The sequence below is a fragment of the Apium graveolens genome, chromosome 7, assembly GCF_009905375.1.
Source record: "Apium graveolens cultivar Ventura chromosome 7, ASM990537v1, whole genome shotgun sequence".
Lineage (NCBI taxonomy): Eukaryota > Viridiplantae > Streptophyta > Magnoliopsida > Apiales > Apiaceae > Apium > Apium graveolens.
This window is the reverse complement of record NC_133653.1, coordinates 82,426,943-82,449,511: the sequence shown is the minus strand read 5'-3', so window position 1 is coordinate 82,449,511 and position 22,569 is coordinate 82,426,943. Positions and strand designations below refer to the sequence as shown.

The window sequence follows — 22,569 nt, the reverse complement described above, 5'->3', positions numbered from 1 at the left end:
TGTAATAAGATGCAATGCGCCGGTGTTGCAGTTGGGTGCTTTTGTAACGGCTAAAATCGTAATCCTCAAAAATGTTGCGATAGTCAATTTTTCACCTATAACAAATTTTTTTTTTGCTTTTAGCAACGCTTGTTGAAAATTGCAATATGCAATCTTTTTATATCGGCCTACTCCTTGACATTTTGCTCATGTCGGGATAATAAACCTGACTATTTGATTGTGTTATAAGATATATATATATATATATAAATTATACGTTAGTTTTGATAATAAAAAATAATAATCAACCAAATTACCAAAATAATGAAAAGAGAGAGTAATCAGATGACTTGTGAATTACAGCTGTGCTTGAAAATTTGTGAAAGGTTGAAGAGGGTGTTAGGAAATGATTAACACACAGAGGGGGCTGAATGTGTTTTACTGTTTTTGAGTTTTTCTTGAATGTTTATGGTTGAACAAAGTAAATTGATTCTTGTAGTGAAATGTGTTCATGCAGAATTTAAACTTGCAGAAAAATAAAGAACACAAATCTTCAAAACTCACTTAATTTTATAGTAAAATTAAGATTATTTTGCTACAAAATTTCTAGGCTCTTTGTTGATAAAGAGCTTAGCTTCTACTTGAGAGTGTTACAAGAAATCTGATCTAAATTGTTACAACTGACTAAAGGAACAGTGTTAACTTTATAACTTAGTTAACTGCGGGTTTACACAGTGGATAATAAAGCATGCTATTAGCTTTTCTAAACTGTCACTTGTCATTTCTATTTATTGAAAAACAGATCTTCCATTTCTGCCTTAGCATATCTTTAGCATCCCGTGTTCACTTTAATCTTCCTCTGTCAGTTAATCTTTGCCATTGATCTTACACATTCTTCAAGCTGTTTTTCGTAGACTTGTCAATCCAGCTGTTAGATTGTTTGTTGATTGTTTATCTTGGATATTCAACTAATCTGCAATTTCGTACTTTGAGATTGTACCTCGAGATCTCCAGTTTAGGTTTATAAAACACTTGACATCTCGATAAGTATATTGACTTATCGAGCTCTCTAGTATTCTATGTTTAATTTGGCTTGTAGATTTCTTCAGTTCTCTATAAGAGATTTTAGGATTGTCGAAATCTCTAGTTTTCACATCTTCACTTTGACTTATCGATAACTCTTAGTTCTCTGGTGGCTTCTTGACTTGTCGATATCTCAGAGTTCTTTAGTCAAATTCACCTTGTCGATATCTCAGAGTTCTCTAGTGAACTTTGACTTATCAATATCTCTGAGTTCTCTAGTGGAACTTGACTTATCGATAACTCAGAGTTCTCTATTGAATGTAGACTTGTCGATAACTCTGAGTTCTCTAGTGAATGAATGACTTGTCGATATCTACAACCTTCAGTTCTTCATTTTGACTTGTCGATATCTTCCTGAGTTCTCTAGTAGCTATCCTGACTTCTCGATAAGCCATTCCGGAGTTCTCGAATGACTTTTTTATAACATTAAATATGTGACTTGTAGAGATCTTGACTTAGAGTATTTTTCTCCAAACAGATTTATTCAACTCCAAACTTCTTCAAAATTCTTCTGAGGCATGATATTCTTGATCTTTTTCTAGATAGAATCCTTAGGCTTGATATTGTTTCAGGTAAAAGACTCCAGTCTTCTCCTTTGCATTTTTACAGACTTTAAGTGTTACAAGTACAAAATACAAAGGGTTGACAAAATGTCTTAATTTTGTTAAAGTACAGGCATGTCTTTTACAATAAAGGGGTATAGAACAGTTACAAATATGTATAGTGAAAACCTCGATAAATGAATACACTCATGAACGTAATTTTTTATTAAAGTTGTATGTGAATTCTAAATCTGATTATAAATAAAAAAATTGTACAATTAAAAAAATATACTCTTGTTATTTTGCACAAGTATAAAATTAGTATATTGAAATGAATTATTTAATAAAGTCTCAAATTATTATATTTTATATAAATATTAAAATAAATATCAAATTAAATATATGCCAGTCAATTTGTGTAAATACATAAACTTTACCTCTATATTTGGTATTATTAAGATTTAAACAAATATATTTTAACTTCAAATGATTGATGTGATAAATTTGCAAGTGGGTGACATGGGTAATAAATTTGCAAGTGGTTAACATGGATTCGATTTCCCATGAACCTCGTGAAAAAGTGATAGGATATACATTTTAAACACCTATTTTAATGTAATTTTATTATAATTTTTTCATGTACCAAAATTTGAATGTAAGATTAAACACCTACACTAATTAATTTTTTATATGACCACATGGCTATCGGATACAAATTTAGATAAATTTGATAATATCCGATTTGAAACTAAATATATTATATTAAAATATAATACATTTAACCTCCCAATTTATATGTTCGTTTTTAAAAATAAATTGTAAATCTGACAATATCCGAATTTGAAACTTAATATATGATATTAGAATAGAATACATTTAACCTCCCATTTTACATGTTGGTTTTAAAAAAATAAATGTATGCTAAAAAAGGTTAGTGGGTAGAGGGTCTCCCCAAATACCCCTAAATTAAAAATAGTAATTTTATATAAAATATCTTTATATAATTTATCAGAATTTAATAAATTTTGTATGACAATTGACAAATATATATTAGGCGATAAAATATAACCCCTACAGGTTTCAAAAAAAATAATCCCTACAGACTACAATAGCAATTTTTAAAAAACTAAAAACTAAATGTAGTAGCCCAAAAGATTGTTTCAAGTCCTTCATGTTCCAGGTTCTTTTCATTTTCCAATAACGGCCACCCTCTGTTGCCAAAAGTTTATGTAGGCTATATATTCGTGTAAGTTGTAACCTATACTTTGAGCTTTACATTCTTAATATCTTCAACCTAGCACTTGAGCTTGGCATGGCCTCTTCTTATTGTCTTAATTTGCCTGCCAATCCCATCCGCTTCTTTAAGATCGTTGTTAGTGACATTGGCTCACACACTAAACTTGTAAGTATTTCACAAAATCCTTGTCATTAACATATTTATAAGACTGTAACATATTAGTAGTACTTTGTAGTCTCTTCACTTCTTGTATAACTTTGATATCTATACATTTTACAAGTTGATCTTGGACTTCTATTAATGTGCAGATGATTCCCCGAAAATTTGCAAGGATTTTCGGGAAGAATACGATTAACCGTATTTATTTGAATGTTCCAAATGGTTCAGTTTGGTCCGTTGATTTGGAAAAGCTATAGGACGAGGTCTGGTTGCAAAATGGCTGGCCAGAATTTGCAAAGTATTATTCTATAAGTTTGGGGTACTTGGTAGTTTTCGAGTACAAGGGCGATTCTAAATTCCAAGTACTTATATTTGACCCAAGTGCTTTGGAAATAGACTATCCATTCAATTGTAGTGCTGATCTTAATTATGTGAAATCAACCCAAGTGAAGAAAGAAATTTGTCTTACAGATGATGCTGTTCATTCAGAAGCAATTAGGCCGCGTAAGAAGACAAGATCAAACTCTTCTCTTCTCGTGTAGAAGTAGAACCCTGCCGTAATGAGCAAAAGTTGGGAAATGAAAAAGGTACATGTATACATATTGCCATTCTATAGTTTCCCGCAAATTGACATTGTACACTGAAGAACTAATATGCATATTGTTCCGTTATTGGCATTTTCAGCAAATGAAAATGGTAAAACTGCACGCACCAAGAAGAAGAATAGCGCACTTGTCTTGGCTAAAGCTTTTAAATCTGAAAAGCCTTTTTTCATCCTCTCTGTGCAACCATCGCACCTTGACGGAAAATCTCGCACGGTAAACATTCAATACATAGAGATATATTTGCAATGTTAATGTTCAAGTTAACTGCTATGGATTTATTACACAGACAAGGAATTGGTAATCAGTTATGTTGTTTTGGCAGAATATAACCGCGGCCTTTCGAGAGGTTTATACAAAATGGATGAAGAACGTTGAAGTTATCCTTAAAGTGGGAAGAAGAAGTTGGCCGGTTTACAGTCATTTCAATATAAAATGGAAACGATGCACATTCGGTGCTGGATGGGCTAGATTTGCACGGGACAATTCACTGAATGTGGGTGATGCTTGTGTCTTTCAACTCATCAACCCGCTACAAAATTGTTCAAGGTCTTCATATTTAGATCAACATAAATCCATAGTCATATCATCTCGCTTCTATTATCAATTCCCTATCGATGCCTAAATTCCCATTTTTCATTTTGTTTTTCTAATCTATGTTGATTATGCAGATATTCAGAATTTTGTGTTTTGTTAGATTTCAGTGTCTTTATATTTTTTGTAAAACTTTCAATGCCTTTGACTCTGATTTTCGTGGACTATCTTTAACTTCTCTCGATAATTTAATCTTTCTTGTGGTAGGTTACGAGTTCGAGTTCGACTTCTGATTATTATTGAAAAAAAAAATAGAAATGGATAACTTTGTTATCAAGATCATGTTTTTGAAAAATTTGGCTGTTTAAAATACATGAACGACCTAATCTATGTGTAGTCTTTAGACGCTAAAAAATTTAAATTTGATTAGGGAAAAAGTGAGAGGTTTTTTCTGCTAGTGATAGGTTTTAAATTTTAAACACCTTCTCTAAAAACAATTTCAGCAGGGTTTTTTTTTTCCAGTGATAGGTTTTACATTTTAAACACCTTCTTTAAAAATAATTTCAGGATAACATTTCCATGTACGAAAATGGGAAAATAGGATTAAAAATTAATACATATATTAGTAATTTAGTACCCTCAAATCGTTACTACAAGATAACTCCTAAATCGTTCTTTGTCCATATGAAAACATGAACACAAATAAATATTCTTTAGTATAGTTTAGAAGTTTTTAAAATGCGTAATAGTGGTTAAATTTTGTCAATGGTAGCTCAAGTTGAAAACATTAGTTTGATGAAAAACTTAACTTTCGCCTTGAAAAACAGTGGCGCCGGTCATGCTGTTGACAAAGAGCCGCTAAGTGTGAGTAAATTTCATAAGGGAGGTCAACAGTTGCAGAACAAAGCAAGCTACATTGACATAGAACAAAGCTACATTGACATGTCTACTTGGACATTCAAAGGCATGGGTGATGGAACCGGTTTGAATTTATAAGAGCAGTGCCAGAGCTGTTAAACTTTGTAACAAAATTTTGGTTTCTTGACATTAGTGACTTAGACAATCTAATATAATATTATTAGTAAAAATTAATATGAATGAGGGTTCATTGTTTTTGATTAATTTATAGTTGATTAGTGCATAAAACGAGATAATCGAAATTCATTTCGAGTACTATATAATTTGATATCTTTAGTATTATTCTTGAATTAATACCCAAACAAGATATCTTATTTTTCGTAAATGAGATGCATGAACAAGCATGTACGTATTTCTTAAATGCTTGATTTGTATAATATTATGGGTTAAAACCTTTAACGTTAAGGATAACTAATAGAGTGTTTAAGTGTGTTGGCTAGTAAATTTTTTTAGTTTAGTGGTAATTTTTTTGAAATTACTTTTATGATCTATAGATGTATGGAAGCAGGTAAATGTATATAATTGTCTCATATCACTTTTTTCAACCGCAAAAGGTAAGAGTAACAATTTTATTACTATGATTTACTGTACAAGAGAAATTTATGCCTAAAAATCCCTTGTATTCAATGGTAATTTTGGGTCATGTAGTAGTAACCGTAATAACATTAACTATGTTTCTAGGTTCATAAAAATCCTGTTTAATAAGATGCACATTACACATGCATTGTATAGGTGTATTACATATTATAAAATTTCTCAACATCTTCATTTTTAACAGGAAAAATCTGAAGCCTAGACATGGCCTCTTCTTCCCATATGCTTGCTAAACCAACCAGCTTTTTTAAGATTATACTCTCTGACGTCGACTCGCATACTAAGCTTGTAAGAATTGTAGCTAGCTCGTTATAGATGCTACATTTTTAAGATATCTGCATTTTTATCTGTTATCTGTGCGAGTGATTGTTATTGATTTCATTTTGTTGCAGATGATTCCCAGAAAATTTGCAAGTATTCATGGAAACAATCTGAATGATGAAATTTTGTTGAACGTTCCAAGTGGTTTGGGTTGGTCGATTAGATTAAAAAGACGCAAGAACGAGGTTTGGCTGAAGAATGGTTGGCCAGAGTTTGCCAAGTTCTATTCCTTATGTTTTGGTTATTTGTTAGTTTTCGATTACCAGGGAGACTCTAAATTTCAAGTACTTATCTTTCATCCCAGTGCTGTAGAGATAGACTATCCATTAACTAGTCCTACCCACAATCTTAATACTGTTAAATCAACCCGATTGAAGAAGAGACTGATTGATAGTGATGATTCAACTAGTGTTGAGATTGTTAGGCCTTCTAAGAGGACAACAGCAAGCTCTTCTGGTAGAGAAGCACGCCGTGATAAAACAATATTGCAGCCAGAAATAGGTATTGTTTTTATCTTCTCCGATCTGGTCTTTTATATTGTATGCGATCAAAACTAACTTATCTACGTATTGGTTTGTGTCTCTTGTCATTTAACAGCAAAAAGAAATGGTAAATCGGCAAGTGAGGAGGACAAAGCTAGAGTTCTTGCCTTGGCCAACGCTTTTAAATCTAAAAACCCCTTTTTCATTCATGTTATGAAATCATCCAATGTTGGTGGAGTATGGCCTAGTGTGGTAAATATATATTAGTACACCTAAATGCATATGTGAATCTTTACTATTGACAACCCAAACCTGCACTTTTGATGATGGTCTCATATATATACTTGCAGTTGCAGATATCCTCATACGTAGTTGTCAAATGTTTTTGTGCATGTCTAATATTTACTCTAATATGTATACGCAATTATTTTGCTTTTGCAGCACATAACACATAACTTTGAGGAGGCCTATAAGAAGTGGAAGAACAATGACAAAGTTATCCTTCAAGTTAAAGGAAGAACGTGTGCAGTCTACTGTAGTTTTAACTCGAACCAGTGTAGATTTGGTCGTAAATGGTCTAAATTTGTACGAGAGAATTCACTGGATGTTGATGATGTTTGTGTTTTTGAGCTGATCAACCCCTCCAGAAAATTGCTCCAAGTCTTCATATTTCGAGTAGAAGAAGAAACAAGTTGTTAGTGCGCTCTGGTCTGAACATACAATGATGTCCTATCCAATCATAACCTAATTTTCTTTCCTTCATTTCCTGTTGTTTAGATTTTATCATCAAATTTATCAGTTTCAGGTAAAGAGAGATGAAAGATTGCCGAGAACACCAACTGAAGCTGAGGAAGCTAGTGCTAGCATTGGTTGATGCTTTTAAAATTTAGACCCATCTTTCATGTATAATGGATCTTTTTCCTTGCTAATCTTTTTATCTGATTCATTGCTCCAAAAACTAGCTGAACATTGTCGTAATTCGAACTAAAGAGTTGAAGTGAACTTACTAAACAAGTTTTCCCAAATATAACTGGTCTTCATTATGTGCTTTCCCGATCTCCATTTCATAGTAAAATACTTTTAGTATGCGTGCCTATCGAAACACATTATCTTTTTTTCTTGTAATGAAAAAATGACAAAAATACCTCTTTTTTTAAACTTTGTGACAAGAATACCATTTTTTGAAATGTTTGGCCAAAAATACCTACCTAATACGTATTTTAAAATTGGATATTAGTAATACGCATTTTAGAAATGGGTAATTTGTGTAAAAATAAATAAAAAAATAAATAAAAAAAAATAATAATTTTGGATACGCATTCTTGAGATGCGTATCATGACTTTGCAAAACATGATACGCATTGATTTTACTTTTTTTTTTTTAAATAATACTCATTTGTCAAATGCGTAATAGTCTTACCCATTTTTGAAATGCGTATTAGAAATGTATTTTTGGTCATAACTTTCAAAATCGGGTATTCATGTTACATTTTCTAAAAAAAAAGGTATTTTTGGCCATCACCCTCTTGTAATTAAATGGCATGTTATCTTGTTTGTTCAAAAAAAAAAAATTCTGCATTGGCACCATGTCTAGTTTCGTCCGTTAGCAAATATGATATCAGCCACTTAAAAAAACAGAACAGTCCTCGTAAAAGTAGTCACCGGTGAGGAAATCTCATTAATGTTACATTGAACTATCATGTTCACCGATGTTAACGGGTTGTATGGAATTTTGTAAGAATCAAAAGATGCTGAGTTTTGTAAGGAGGAGTTCGGTCCCTGACAAACTGTTGTCGGAGAGGGTTTTACCCAACAAACGGGTTGTGCACCATTAGACGAAAGAATGAACGGAAAAAATGAACGGTCCTGATTAAAAAATAGACTAATGTAAATGTATGTTACGCCCAGATTACTTCAGAATGGATGAATAGGCTTCAGACGTTATGAAACTGTCTTCGATGGTGACCTGAAAGGGAAGAGAATGCAAGAGATTGTTCCCCCGATTAACCTCCAGCGTGAGAATAAGAATCTGGTTGTAAAGTGTGTAAGGAAATACAAGAAAAGTAGAGAGTGTTTGAGAGAATGAGAATGTGTCCTTATTCTTTGCTTGCCCAAGGGTTTTATACCCGATTTTTTCATTAATGTTCATCAGTTACGCATCATTAATGGGGAGGAGGAGAAAGAGGGCGTTATGATTGCCTGCTCCCAACAGTTGGTGGAAGCCGGTCCTCTGCCAGTGGCTTTCGATGGGCCTACGGTGTCTGGGCCTATTGTGCCTTCGGCCAAGTAATAGGGCCGTCTAATTGGCCTTCGATTGTTGGACCGTATTGGGCCCATAGCCAAAATGTCCCTGTCCTTCGGGTGGGCCTTCGGGCGGGCCGATGGACATCAATCAAGGCCCATTTTGGGGTAGGAAAACCCTAGGGCGGTTGTTTCGGTTTTATCTCGATCTTCGTTCGTACACGTGGCAAGTGTGGTTGCATTAATGTGACAGCTGTTGGCACGTCATTTCATGATTTAATCTCAGTCGTTGAATCTCAACTGTTTCAATCTGAGACGTCCATTTCAAAGTGTCCCAAACGTCGCCCCTTTTAGCTCCCAAACCCATTTTTGGTCGCCTATATAAAGGGTCAAAACACACTTAGTATACCTTTTATCCTTTTTCGGCAACTGAGCACAAACCACCGCAGTTCCTTTCAAGTTTGATAATCACGGGCAACAACAACTCAACATTTCCTGATCAACCCATATCAAACCAACAACATCTTCAAATCAGTAAGTCTCCTTATTTTTCTTTTCGTGTATTTTACACTTCCATGCAAGTTTAGCAATTTTTTTGTTTTTGCATGCAAGTCCAAAGGCGGTTTTCTAGGCTTGGTTTTCTGTTTTGTGTTGCTTTTTGGGTTTGGGATGATATTTCTGGGTAGTTGGTTGGTTTTTTTTGGGTTTTTGCTTTTTTAGGGGTACCCAACGGGTTTAAAGAGGGCATGCGAGGTGTTCTTCAGTCAAGAACTCTCTTGGGGGTCTCTTGATTATAGAACGTCTTTCGGGAGCCGACCCAGGGGGTAGTTTCTCCGTCTAGAGTTTAAAGATGGCAAGCGAAGGGTTTCTAAGGGGTAAGAACTTCCTTCAGGAAACTCTCTCGTTAGAACATCCTTCGGAAGTCGATTCCAGGCGTCTTTTCTTTCTTCGCTCGGTTCTAGGACATGTACTCGGTCCTTCTTCCTTTAACTTATCATTTTAGTTTAATCCGAGTACATGGACTAACTTGTCTCTTCATTTCCGAATTCAGGGATATGGACCGAGCGAACCATCCTGCCAAAACCTCTGTTCAGAGGGAAAATACTTTGGCCGAGACATCTTCTATTCGCCGAGAGAGGACAGGACGAGCCCTTTACGGTTTCGTGGCGAACTATCCGGCGGCGAATAACCGATCGAAGTTATCGAAAGAACGAGTGAGCCAGATGTATTTTGACTTCTTCGTACCCCGGGGCTTCTTCTAGCTTTATGCTGCCAAGGAGAACGGACGGATTTATGACACCCCTGGAGTGCCGAAGGGGTATGGCGACTGCTCCGTCGGGATCTCGGAGGCGGCGTTTAAATGCGGCTTCAGAGTACTGTTGTTGAAGATCTTGAGGCATCTCTTCAGCCAGATGGGGATCGCATTGGGACAGATGGATCCCAACGGGTTCATCCACATCAATTATTTCCAGAATAGGTGCCTTTACGCCACAGTTTATCCCTGCACTCGGCTATTCTGGTATCATTTTGATTTCCGGAAGAATCTGAAGAGCCCGAGTTTCTACACCATCGCTCGTCGGGCGGGCAGAACGGATTAGACGACCACCAATTCCAGCAACAAGATCACCCATACTCATTGGTGCTTCATCAGTGGGCCTAAGCTGGCCGAGATGTCGGTTTTGCATGATGTGAATGCCTCGTTGCTCATCTTGCCAAATTTGACGGACGAAGAAAAAGATAATTATGCGGATTTGGTAGATGTCAATGTGAGCAAGCTCGGTCCCAAGGAGTTTCGGGACAGAGACTGGCTCCTGAGTTTATCGGGGTGGGGGTAACAATCTCTTCCTTCGTCTGTTTCCTTTCCCTTGTTTTTTTATCATATTTTTATCATTCGCATAGTTATTTTCCTTTGTTTGTACGTCATCTCATTCCTTCTGTCTTCCTTATTTACTTAGTATACTGCAGCATATGTTTAGACTGACTCCTCTTTTGTCCGTTATTTTTCAGTGTCTTCTAGGGAGGCCCTGATTGAAAGAAAGAAGGCCAGGGCGGCCGAAAAGAGAGTTGCGGAGGAGGCAGCAAAGGCAAAGACCGCCGGAAAGAAGTCCGTTCCTGACCCTTTCGAGGAGACGGAGGAGAGGACTGAGACTAAAAGAATTTCGCCACTTCGCCAGGTCCCACTTACTTAGGATGGAGGCGAGGGGGATGAGCCAGAGTTTGTGGGAGAAGGGGCCCCTTCCAAGCGGACCCGAAGCCGAGATGGGATTGTTCAGACATATCTCCCTAGGTGGGGCGTTCTGACATCCAACCACACTGTCTATTCGGCTAGGCAGTCAACGAAGGAGGTGGCCTCAGACTTGAGCCACGGCCTTCAGCTCTCAGCCGACCTTCCCGCCTTTGTATCGGCCTCTCCGACCAAAGCTTGTACTAAGCTTCTATCCTTTCTATCCTTGCTATGTAGTTAAATTTGCATTTATTCGTCCTTATCTTTTGGTAATATTTCTCTTCTTCTTTCATTTGACATTTTTGCCTTTTATATTTTTTGCAGGCTGCTCCTTGGGTTGCGAATGTGGAGGACAAGGTCAGGGACATGGAGACTCGGATGGCCGAGGTAAGGGAGCTGGAGAAGAGGGCCACGACGGCCGAAGAGGAGCTCAAGAGGGTGAAGACCCAGAATGAGACGCTAGTCAGTCAGGCTAAGGTGTTGCAAGATGATAAAACAAGGCTAGACGAGGGCCTCTCCAGGGCGAACAGGAGGATCTCCCACCGAAATGTTCAGCTGAAGAAGTCCCGAAAAGAGCTTCAGAAGTCAAAGAAATAGCTGGACAGGACGGAGGAGCGCTGTTTCCAGTTCGACGCAGATTATGTCTTGGAGAAGGCTTATGGCCTTGGCTGGGAGTATAAACAGTTGCTGGACGATATCCTGGAGGATCCTATCGGCTGACCAGCAGTCGAAGCCCCTCATGTATCCTCCGGCGAAGAAGAAGAGCTCTCAGATGAGGACCTTCAGTCTTAAGCTTTCAGCCCGAGGTGCTTGATATGATTGAAGATGATCTTGTGACGAAGTTTGTTGTTGGTGTTTCCATATGTTCATCTTTTTTACTTGTAAATTTGTTTTTTGTAATTGACGCTTCTGCCTTCGGGCTTTTATAATTTAACTATCCTTTGGGCTTTTAATGTATCTTTCATCTTTTGTCAGAATTGTATTATCGCACCTTAGCAAATTTCAGTATTTTATTGAATCTTTGGCTTAATCCTTGCCTTAGCAAATTTAAATCAAATTTTTAAATTTGAGTTTTGTTACTCCTATTTTCCTTCTTCGGCCCCAAGTGTTATAGGGCGAGTTTTAAGTTCGGTCGTTAACACTAAGAAGGGCGCATTCTGGGCGAAGGAACTAGTGTCGTGGTCATCTCTGGGTTGCCCCTTGACCATCATGTCTTTGTTCCATCGTTCAAGATGGGTAAAAAGTAACTTTAGATAGTAAACCAAGAAGGGTAAGGGCTGGTCTTCTTCTGGGTCGCCCTTAGACGTGACCTTTGGTGTTCTTCGGTTTTGGAATTGTATGCACGATTTGAGGGCGAATGGTCCTGTCTTCTTTGGGACTGTCCCTAGACAGAGTCTACTTCGGCCTTCAGTAATATCATTTTATTGTATGAATGAAGTACAAGGTAAGGACAAAGGAGCAGGTCTCTTCGCATGATTTCCCCTAGAGATTATTCATTCGTCCTGAACGCATGTTCATTGTGACTTGGACAAACCAAATGTGTTGGCCGAAGGGTTTATCTTCTTTAGGATCATCGCTAGAAAATACTACTTCGGCCACTCAGTTTTTAATTGTTTGAAAGAAAGAGGTGCATTTTTATTCCATGGTAAAACTTTCGAAGGCGACTGGCATGTCAAGTGTTTTTGTTTGCTTCACTAGTTAGTGTTTCTAGTTTATATGTTCCTCGACGAACAATCTCGATCACCTTGTACGGTCCTTCCCAATTTGGCCGAAGTTTTCCCTGTTTCATTGGTATGGACGCAGCTAGTTCATTTAGGACCAGGTCTGCGATCCCGAACGACCTCTTTTTGATGTCGGGGTCATAGTGTTGGGATGCCTATAGAAGATACTTCATGTTCCATTGGTGGGCATCCTCTCTTTCTTCTTCTAGCAGGTCTACGTTTGCTCTCAATCCGAGGTTATTGGCTTCCACATTATAGACCTCAGTTCTGAAAGATTCCAAACCTACTTCGACTGGAATTAGGGCTTCGGTCCCGTAGGCCATCCTGAAAGGAGTTTCCCCCGTAGAAGATCTAGGGGTCATTCGGTAAGCCCACAAGACCCAATGTAGTTCTTCGGACCACCTTCCCTTAGCTTCGCTCAGCCTCTTCTTTATTCCTTGAAAAGTTGTTTTATTTTCTTTTTCGATCACCCCGTTTCCTTGCGGATGGGCTACTGAGCTAAATCTCTGTTCAATCCCAAAATGATGTAAGAACTTTCAGAACTTCTTTCCAATAAATTGTGTTCCGTTATCCGAGATGCAAATATTTGGAATCCCAAACCTGAGAATGATATGTTCCAGGAAGAATTTCTTAGCTGCTTCCTCGGTTATGACCAACAGTGGTCGTGTTTCGACCCACTTGGTCATGTAGTCGATGGAAACTATGCAGTATTTCGCCTGTTTGGTGCTGGTTGGGAGAATTCCAACTATGTCTACAGCCCACATGGCGAATGGAATAGGGCTGAGGCATAAGCCTTGGTGGCATAAGCCTTCGTCCAGGGATCCCGTTACTCGTATTCTTTTGAGAAGTGATTTACTACCAGCATGGAATCGCTGAAAGCCCTTAGGTGCTTCGCCTCGAGACTTCGGGCCAACTCTATTTCTGCGAGGAGTGCTTCATACTCGGCTTCATTATTGGTGAGGGGAAAGTCAAATCTTATAGCCTGGTATATCTCAAACCCTTCGGGGCTGGAAAGTATTAAGCCGGCCCCATATTTTTTCCGGCTACTGATCCGTCTACAAAAAGTTTCCATTTCCCCGGAGTCCGAATGAGTTGTTCCTATGGGGTGAGGTCCTACGGCCCCGAAAACGTGCATTCGACCATGAAGTCCGCCAATGCTTGAGCTTTAATCATCGTCCTGGGGACGTACTCAAGATCGAACTCCCCAAGTTTGATGGACCAGGCTACCACCCTTCTCGAGGCTTTGGGCCTTATCAAGATCTTCTTCAAAGGTTGACAACTTGAATCGTTCGGCTTTGAAAGTAGTGTCACAATTTTCGGGAGGCCATAACCAGCCCATATGCGAATTTTTCAGCGTTGGGCTATCTCGTTATGCATCCTTTAGGACATGAGATACGTAGAAGACATGATGTTGATTACCTTCATGATTTTTCACAAGAACTACACCTACTATTCCGTCGGACACGGCCAGGTAAAGCTGAAGCGTTTCCTTCGGATCAGGCCTCATTAAGAGTGGTGCCTTAGTGAGATATTCCTTCACCTCTTTGAATACTTTTTGACATTCAGGCCCCCAGTCAAAGTTCTTTGACCCTTTAAGTACGGTGAAGAAAGGGAGTGCCTTCTCGGCTGATCAGGAAATGAATCACCGAAGAGCTGCCAATCGGCCGGTCAGCTTTTGGATTTCTCTGATACATCTGGGGGCTTCCATATTGATGACTGCTTCGATTTTCTCAGGTTTCTCCTCTATCCCACGGGCGCTAACCATATAGCCCAGAAACTGGCCACTGGATACTCCGAAGGTGCATTTGTTCGGATTAATCCTCATGTTATTTCTTCGGAGTGTTTTGAAGCATTCCTTCAGATCTTCGGCGTGGTCTTGGAATAAGGACTTTACAATCATGTCGTCCACATAAGCTTCCATATTTCGACTGATCTGTTCTTTGAATACTTTGTTCCCCATTCGTTGGAGTGTGGCTCCAGTGTTTTTTAGTCCGAAAGGAATTTTAATATAAGTATAAGTCCCTTTCGAAGTTATGAATGATGTCTTGGGCACATCCTTATCATTCATGGAAATTTGATGATATCCAGAAAAAGCATCAAGAAAACTAAGTACTTGGTAACCAGCCGTGGCGTCTATCAGTTGATCGATGTTAGGCAAGGGGTAGTGGTCCTTCAGACATGCTTTATTAAGATCCGTATAGTCTATACACATCCTCCATTTCCCATTTGATTTTTTGACGACCACCACGTTAGCCATCCAGTCTGGGTACTCAATTTCTTCTATGAACTTGGCCTCTAACAGTTTTTCTACTTCGGCCTTTATTACCTTCTTTCGTTTGACTGCAAAAGTTCTTTTCTACTGTTTCAAGGGTTTGGCCTCGGGCTGCACATTCAGGCAGTGCTTAGCCGTCTTGGGATCCAAACCAGGCATTTCTTCTGGCCCCAAGGAGAACACATCATGGTACTGCCGAATCACAGCGATTACCTTTTCCTTCAAATCTTGTTCCATGTTCTTCCCAATCCGAACCATTTCTCCCGAATGGCCGGCGTACAGCTCTACTTCCTCGGTTTCATCCGCGGGTTCGGCGATCGAACTTGGAAGATTTGCTCCGAACTTCTCCAACTTAATATCCAGTATTTCCCTGCTTCCACTGAGCTTTGCTTCAGCCCTTTTTCTTTTCCCAGTTTCGTCCGGCCTCTCATAGTCCTGATTTTTCTCCAAGTCTTCCAATATTATAATTCGGGAATTTTTTTTGTCACCTCTCATTTCTCCTACCCCTTTCTCCTTTGGAAACTTGAGCTTGAGGTGAGGTATAAACTCTACCGCTTCGAAGGTTGACAAGAATGGCCTTCCGAAAATGACATTATATGGGCTCTCGGTCCGAACTACGTAGAACTTGACAGGTTTTTCTACGGTATATGGTAATTTACCCAGAAGGACAGGAAGAGTGATCGTTTCTTCAAACTGTATGGGGTGTCCACCGAAGGCTTAGAGAGGGGCTTCGTTACACGGTTCTAACTCCTCTCCAGCCAAGTTCATCTTGCAGTAAGTCTTGTGGAACAATATATTGGCTAAACTTCCGGTATCCACCATCACCTTCCAAATTTTATTCTGACCAATGATAGGGGTTAACGATAATTGGATCCTCATGTGGGCGAATGACATCCTCATAATCTTCGGTGATAAAAGTCATAGGCATATGGGGCTTCGCTTGTCCGAACTGATAGAGATTGTACACTTGACGGGCATACTTTTTCTTCACTGTCTTGCTATCTTTATCCAGAATATTGCCCCCAGATATAGTCTTCACCTTGCCCCTTATCCTGTTCATTCGCTCGGGCTCTTCAGCTTCTGGTTCTTCTTGATTATCCTTCGGACCCAGCCTGTCCCTTAGATCTCGGAAGAACTGATTAAATTCGCCTTCTTTGATCATTCGCTCTATCAGCTTTTTGAGATGGTAGCATTCGTCAGTGTTATGCCCCTTATCTCTGTGATAGTCGCAGTATTTGTCGGGGTTCTTCTTATGATTTGGGATTTTCATCTTGGCAGGTCGAACGAATTCGGGCATACCCTTAATTTCATGGAGAATCTTGGAGATTGGCGCATTCAAAGGAGTGAACACGGCCGAATCTCTATCTCGACGTCATTCGGCCCCACGATCAGTTTCAATCCTTCCTTCTTTCCTACTATCCCTTCGGTCATTTCCAGATCTTAAGCTCTCGTATCAGTCTGCTCGCTTCGATCGGTCGTCCCTTCGGGAGTCCTTATATCCTCCAATACTTTCCATTTTATGGCAAATGTTCTCGCCCCTCACATATATATCATTCAGGGATTTGGGGGGAAAATCGTAAAGAGAGGAGCGAAGTGTTTTACCTTTGTAGGTGTTTAGCCCCGCCGTCAGAAAGCCCATAGCTTTGACCTTGTCTAGATTAGTTACTATTCTAGCTTCCTCCTTGAACCGAGCCAAATAATCCCCCAACTCTTCATTCGCCCTCTGTCTGCAGTGGACCAGGGCCTCAATGTCCTTCGCCTTTCGGCATAAGTGTGAGTAGTACTTCAAGAACTTTCTTTTTAGCTGCTCATACGACCCGATAGACCTAGGCTTGAGGGATTTATACCACATGGAGGCCAACTCCTTTAAATAAGTCTTGAACATTTTGCAGAGCATGATGTCATTATGCCCCATTCAAACCATCAACAACTCGTATTTTTCACAATGGTCCTTGGGGTCTCCCTTTCCATTAAACTCACTCATCTTTGGGAACTGCCTTTCCTCGCCTGGAGGGGGTCGATACTGTTCAATTTTTTCCGTCACGATCGGCTCCCGATTGACCCTTCTATCGCCAAACATAGCCTTTTTCAGGCGTGTGAGACTGATTCGGGGCCCATCGGGTTCCTCGTCCGAATCAGATGAAAAGTATTGCTTCATCCTCTTCCTTCGGGGATGTGATAAGTGGCATTTTATACCACTTAGAACGTCTTATAATAGCTTAAATTGGTGTCTTGAAATCAAGTATTTTGTGTATTTAATGTGTTTTCTAGTGTTTGTGCATTTCAGGGTATTAGTTGTATTTCGGGAGAGAATTCATCAATAATAAGCCTTGGCATGTGTTTAGCATTGCAAGTGGGAAGATAGGAGCAGATTGCAGCGAAGAAACGGAGCAAAACAGATCATTTTTCCAGAAAGGGTCTGAGCGCCCGCTCAGCTATGCATAGCGGCCGCGCAGGGTCGTAAATTTAGAATAATTATTTTAGACTCCTATTTCTGTTTGGCTTCCAACTTCTGAGCTATCTGGGTTTTATGGGACTCCTATATAAGTAGATTTCAGAGACGTTTCACGAAAGTTGGATCGTAGTATTAATCAAGGATCGAAGGAGATAAGGAAGAAGACCGTTTTAGCACACCGCAACGAAGAGGAAGCATATTTTCTTGTGATTCTTTATTTCGTTGTAAGTTGGATGCTAGTTTTCTTTGCTTTCAACCTATTTACTCTTGTCACGTACTCTGGTTTAATATAATTAGTTTAGTTATTATTCTCTTGTGTTTATTTATCATGTTTTCATATGAACCCATGATGACGATGAGTGCTATCATGGGCTAATCGTGATCATGGGGTCGTAACGGATTTACTATGGAATTCTTTAGTTAGTTGTTTAATACCTTAGTGTGTGATGATTGTATGATATCTAGTATTGGTTGTGCTTATTCGTCTTATGTGCGTCGCGAACATATAAGACAGGGTGTTAATCTTTTGTGAAGCAACGGTGGATCTTGAGATTTAGAACTTGTCATGCTAGCGTAGGCTCATGTACGAGTATGCATGATTAGTGGGTAACTCTAACCATTTTATTCGCCTTGTGTAATCAAAAGGAATAACTTGTTCTTAAATCATTATGTTGTCAATTTCTGTAGACATATAGGGACTCAACATAATTGATGCCTATTCAACTTCTATCTTAATTGTGGATGTTTGGTAAAATGGTATTAGTACAATGAAAGTTGGCTTTTATCAGTTTCGTGTTATTCGATTAATATCATCAATGTTGCATGCTAAGGGTAATAATAATAACTATTGAAGGAAGTAGTAATGAAGTTGTGATCTCATGAGTGTTTTAATATTGTTAATTCTAAGTGTTAATTAAGTGCTTAATTCTAGTAGTTAATTTAGTTAATAATTAGTTAATCAGATCAAAGTGTTATTGTCTTAACATTGAGAAGTAATCATACATTGGTGAGTGAGTTTAATTGAACATAATTAGTCTGAGTCTCTGTGGGAACGAACTAGGAAGTATTATATATTACTTGCGAACGCGTATACTTGCGTGTATTATTAGCACGTGATTTCGCCCTAACAATTTTTTGGCGCCGCTGCCGGGGACTCGGCGTATTTGTTTAGTTTATGTACTTACCATCATTGGTCATTAGGACTCAGTGATTAAGACATGTTACTTATTGTTTTTGGTTGTGTTTCAGGTATATTAGCGAGCGTTTATGCAAACTCGTTCTCGTACTCGCAAGAGGACTTTAGATACAGCTGAGGAGACAGACGAAGTTCTTGATATTCCGGAGAAGATAGATTTTGAAGAATCGGATTCAGGAAGTGAGCAGAAAGAGCCAGTAATCATGGGTGATAGTATTGTTCTGGCAGATCCAGCTCTTATGGACTTTTCTCGGCCTAAAATTGATGACATTCAGTCAAGCATCCTTCATCCGGCTATTCAGGCTAACACCTTTGAAATCAAGCCGGGCACTATTCAGATGGTGCAGAATTCTGTTTCTTTTGGAGGTGCTGCGACTGAAGACCCCAACATGCACATAAGGAATTTTGTCGAGATCTGCAGTACTTTCAAATATAATGGTGTGACTGATGAGGCTATTAAGCTGAGGCTTTTCCCATTCTCTATGAGGGATAAAGCTAAGGACTGGTTACATTCTGAACCAGCTGGGTCTATCACTACTTGGCAAGATCTTGTGCAAAAGTTTCTGGTGAAGTTTTATCCAATGGCAAAGACTGCTGCTATGAGGAGTGCTCTTACTCAGTTTGCGCAGCAACCTACAGAATCTATGTGCGAAACTTGGGAGCGCTACAAGGAGATGTTGAGAAAGTGTCCAGATCATGGAATGCCCGATTGGATGGTGATCACTGGTTTCTATAATGGTTTGGGGGCCCAATCTCGGCCCATGCTCGATGCAGCAGCTGGAGGCGCCTTGTGGGCCAAAAGCTATACTGAGGCTTATAATCTTATTGAGACTATGGCTGCAAATGAGCATCAAAACCCAACCAAAGGATGATGCCTGGGAAGGTAGCAGATATTCTGGAAGTTTATGCAGCCACAGCTATTACAGCGCAGCTCCAAGCGCTGTCTATAAAGGTCGATTCTCTAGCCACCTATGGAGTCAATCAGATAGCTATGGTCTGTGAGCTTTGTGCAGGTTTTCATGCTACGGATCAGTGTTCTCTTGTTAACGAATCTGTTCAATATGTGAACAATTATCAGCGACAACAGCAGCCTGTGCCAGCTACTTATCATCCTAACAACAGAAATCATCCAAATTTCAGATGGGGTAATAATCAGAATGCTATTCAGCAACCATATTAACAAGGCGTAAGTAAACAGTTCAATCCACCTGGATTCCAGCAACCGCAGCAGTATGCTCAAAGGCAATCATATCCTCAACAGGGAGGTGCGGCTGCACCAACTAGTGCTGATTTTGAGGAACTTAAGCTGTTGTGCAAGAGTCAGGCAGTGTCGATCAAGACCTTAGAAAATCAAATTGGTCAAATAGCCAATGCAGTGCTCAATCGTCAACCTGGCACACTTCCCAGTGACACTGAAGTGCCAGGCAGGAAGGAAGCTAAAGAGCAAGTCAAGGCTATTACCTTAAGGTCTGGAAAAGTTGTTGATGCTGAAAAAACAAAAGAAGGAGAAGCTAAAGTTGGAGATGAAGAAGCTAAGCAAAAGGAAAAAACGGCGGAACCAAGGAAGACTACTGTTGAACACACTCTTCCTGAGGGTAATACAGGGGAGAAACAGCTCTATCCTCCACCACCTTTCCCTAAGAGATTACAACAACAAAAGCTGGATAAGCAGTTCGGTAAGTTTCTGGAGGTGTTCAAGAAACTTCACATCAATATACCTTTCACTGAGGCTCTGGAGCAAATGCCTAGTTATGCGAGGTTTATGAAGAGTATTCTTTCAAGGAAGGTGAAACTGGATGACCTTGAGACCGTTGCTCTAACGGAAGAATGCAGTGCTATGCTGCAGCAAAAGTTACCTCCAAAGCTTAAAGATCCAGGTAACTTCACCATTCCTTGTACCATTGGCAAGTTGTCTTTTGATAAGTGCCTTTGCGATTTGGGAGCAAGCATCAATCTGATGCCGTTGTCGATCTTTAAAAAGTTGAATTTGCCTGATCCAAAGCCCACCTACATGTCTCTACAATTGGCTGATCGTTTTATTACTTACCCAAAAGGCATAGTGGAGGATGTGCTAGTCAAGGTGGATAAGCTCTTCTTTCCTACAGACTTTGTTATTCTGGATTTCGAGGAAGATAAGAAGATTCCCATAATCTTGGGAAGACCTTTCTTGGCTACAGGCCGTACCTTGATAGATGTGCAGAAAGGTGAACTTACTATGCGGGTGCATGATCAGGATGTGACATTCAATGTATTCAAAGCAATGAAATTCCCTACAGAAGATGAGGAGTGCTTAAAAGTGGATTTGATTGATTATGCGGTTACTTCAGAACTCGATAATATGCTAATGTCTGATGCATTAGAGAAGGCCTTAGTGGGGGATTTTGACAGTGATGATGAGGATGACAATGAGCAACTACAATATCTTAATGCTTCTCCCTGGAGGCGAAAGCTAGACATGCCGTTTGAATCTCTTGGTACTTATGACCTCAAAAATGCTGAAGGAAAGCTCAAACCATTAATTGAGGAAGCACCCACCTTGGAGCTTAAGACATTTCCTGAACACTTGAGGTATGCTTTTTTAGGTGATGCATCAACTTTACCTATTATTATTGCATCTGACCTTTCAGGTATTGAGGAGGACAAGCTCTTAAGGATCTTGAGAGAATTCAAATCGGCTATTGGATGGACCATAGCAGACATCAAAGGAGTCAGCCATTTATATTGCATGCATAAGATTCTGCTAGAGGAGGGTAGTAAGCCGACTGTTGAGCAACAGCGCAGACTTAATCCTATCATGAAAGAGGTGGTGAAGAAAGAAATTCTGAAGTGGCTGGATGCAGGAATTATTTATCCTATTTCTGACAGTTCTTGGGTAAGCCCCGTATAATGTGTACCTAAGAAAGGAGGTATCACTGTGGTAGAAAATGAAAAGAACGAGCTCATCCCCACTCGAACAGTCACATGATGGAGAGTATGCATGGATTACAGAAAGTTAAATAAGGCCACAAGGAATGATCACTTCCCGCTTCCATTTATTGATCAGATGCTTGACAGGTTGGCTGGTCATGAGTATTATTGTCTTCTAGATGGCTACTCAGGGTATAATCAGATTTGTATTGCACCAGAGGATCAAGAAAAGACTACCTTCACTTGTCTATTTGGCACGTTTACTTTTCGCAGAGTTTCGTTTGGGTTATGTGGCGCACCGACCACTTTTCAGAGATGTATGATGGTTATATTCTCTGACATGATTGGAAATAATGTCGAGGTGTTCATGGACGACTTCTCCGTCTTTGGACATTCGTATGATGAATGTTTGAATAATCTTCGTGCAGTGTTCAAAAGATGTATGGAAACTAATTTGGTGCTCAATTGGGAAAAATGTCATTTCATGGTGCGTGAAGGCATTATTCTGGGGCATAAGGTCTCTAGCAAAGGTCTTGAGGTGGTGGACAAAGCCAAGGTGGGAGTCATTGAAAATCTTCCACCACATATTTCTGTGAAAGGAATCCGTAGTTTTCTTGGTCATGCGGGTTTTTATCGGCGTTTCATCAAGGACTTTTCAAAGATATCTAAGCCGTTGTGCAACTTGCTTGAGAAGGATGTGCCTTTCAAATTTGATGATGACTGCTTAACGGCATTCGAGACTCTTAAGAAGAGTTTGATAACTGCACCAGTTATTACAGCACCTGATTGGACAGAGCCTTTTGAGATGATGTGTGATGCGAGTGATTATGCGGTGGGCGCAGTTCTTGGGCAGCGCAAGAATAATCTCTTCCATGTGGTCTACTATGCTAGCAAGACCTTAAATGGGGCCCAAATGAACTACACCACTACTGAGAAGGAGCTCTCGGCTATAGTCTTTGGTTTCGAAAAATTTCGATCTTATCTGTTTGGAACAAAAGTGACAGTATTCACTGATCATGTGGCCATTCGCTATTTGGTTTCCAAGAAGGATTCGAAGCCGAGACTCATTCGTTGGGTGCTCTTGCTACAGGAATTTGAGTTAG

The 22,569-nt window shown here is 39.4% G+C and overlaps 1 long non-coding RNA gene across 1 annotated transcript; it reads left to right on the top strand.

Annotated features, from left to right (window-relative positions):
• Window positions 1–3,162: 3,162 nt before the first annotated feature.
• LOC141670827 (uncharacterized) lies at window positions 3,163–4,357 on the top strand. The gene is made up of 3 exons (XR_012554766.1): window positions 3,163–3,587; window positions 3,685–3,818; window positions 3,928–4,357. It is a non-coding gene; the product is annotated as an uncharacterized LOC141670827 (long non-coding RNA).
• The last annotated feature ends 18,212 nt before the right edge of the window (window positions 4,358–22,569 follow it).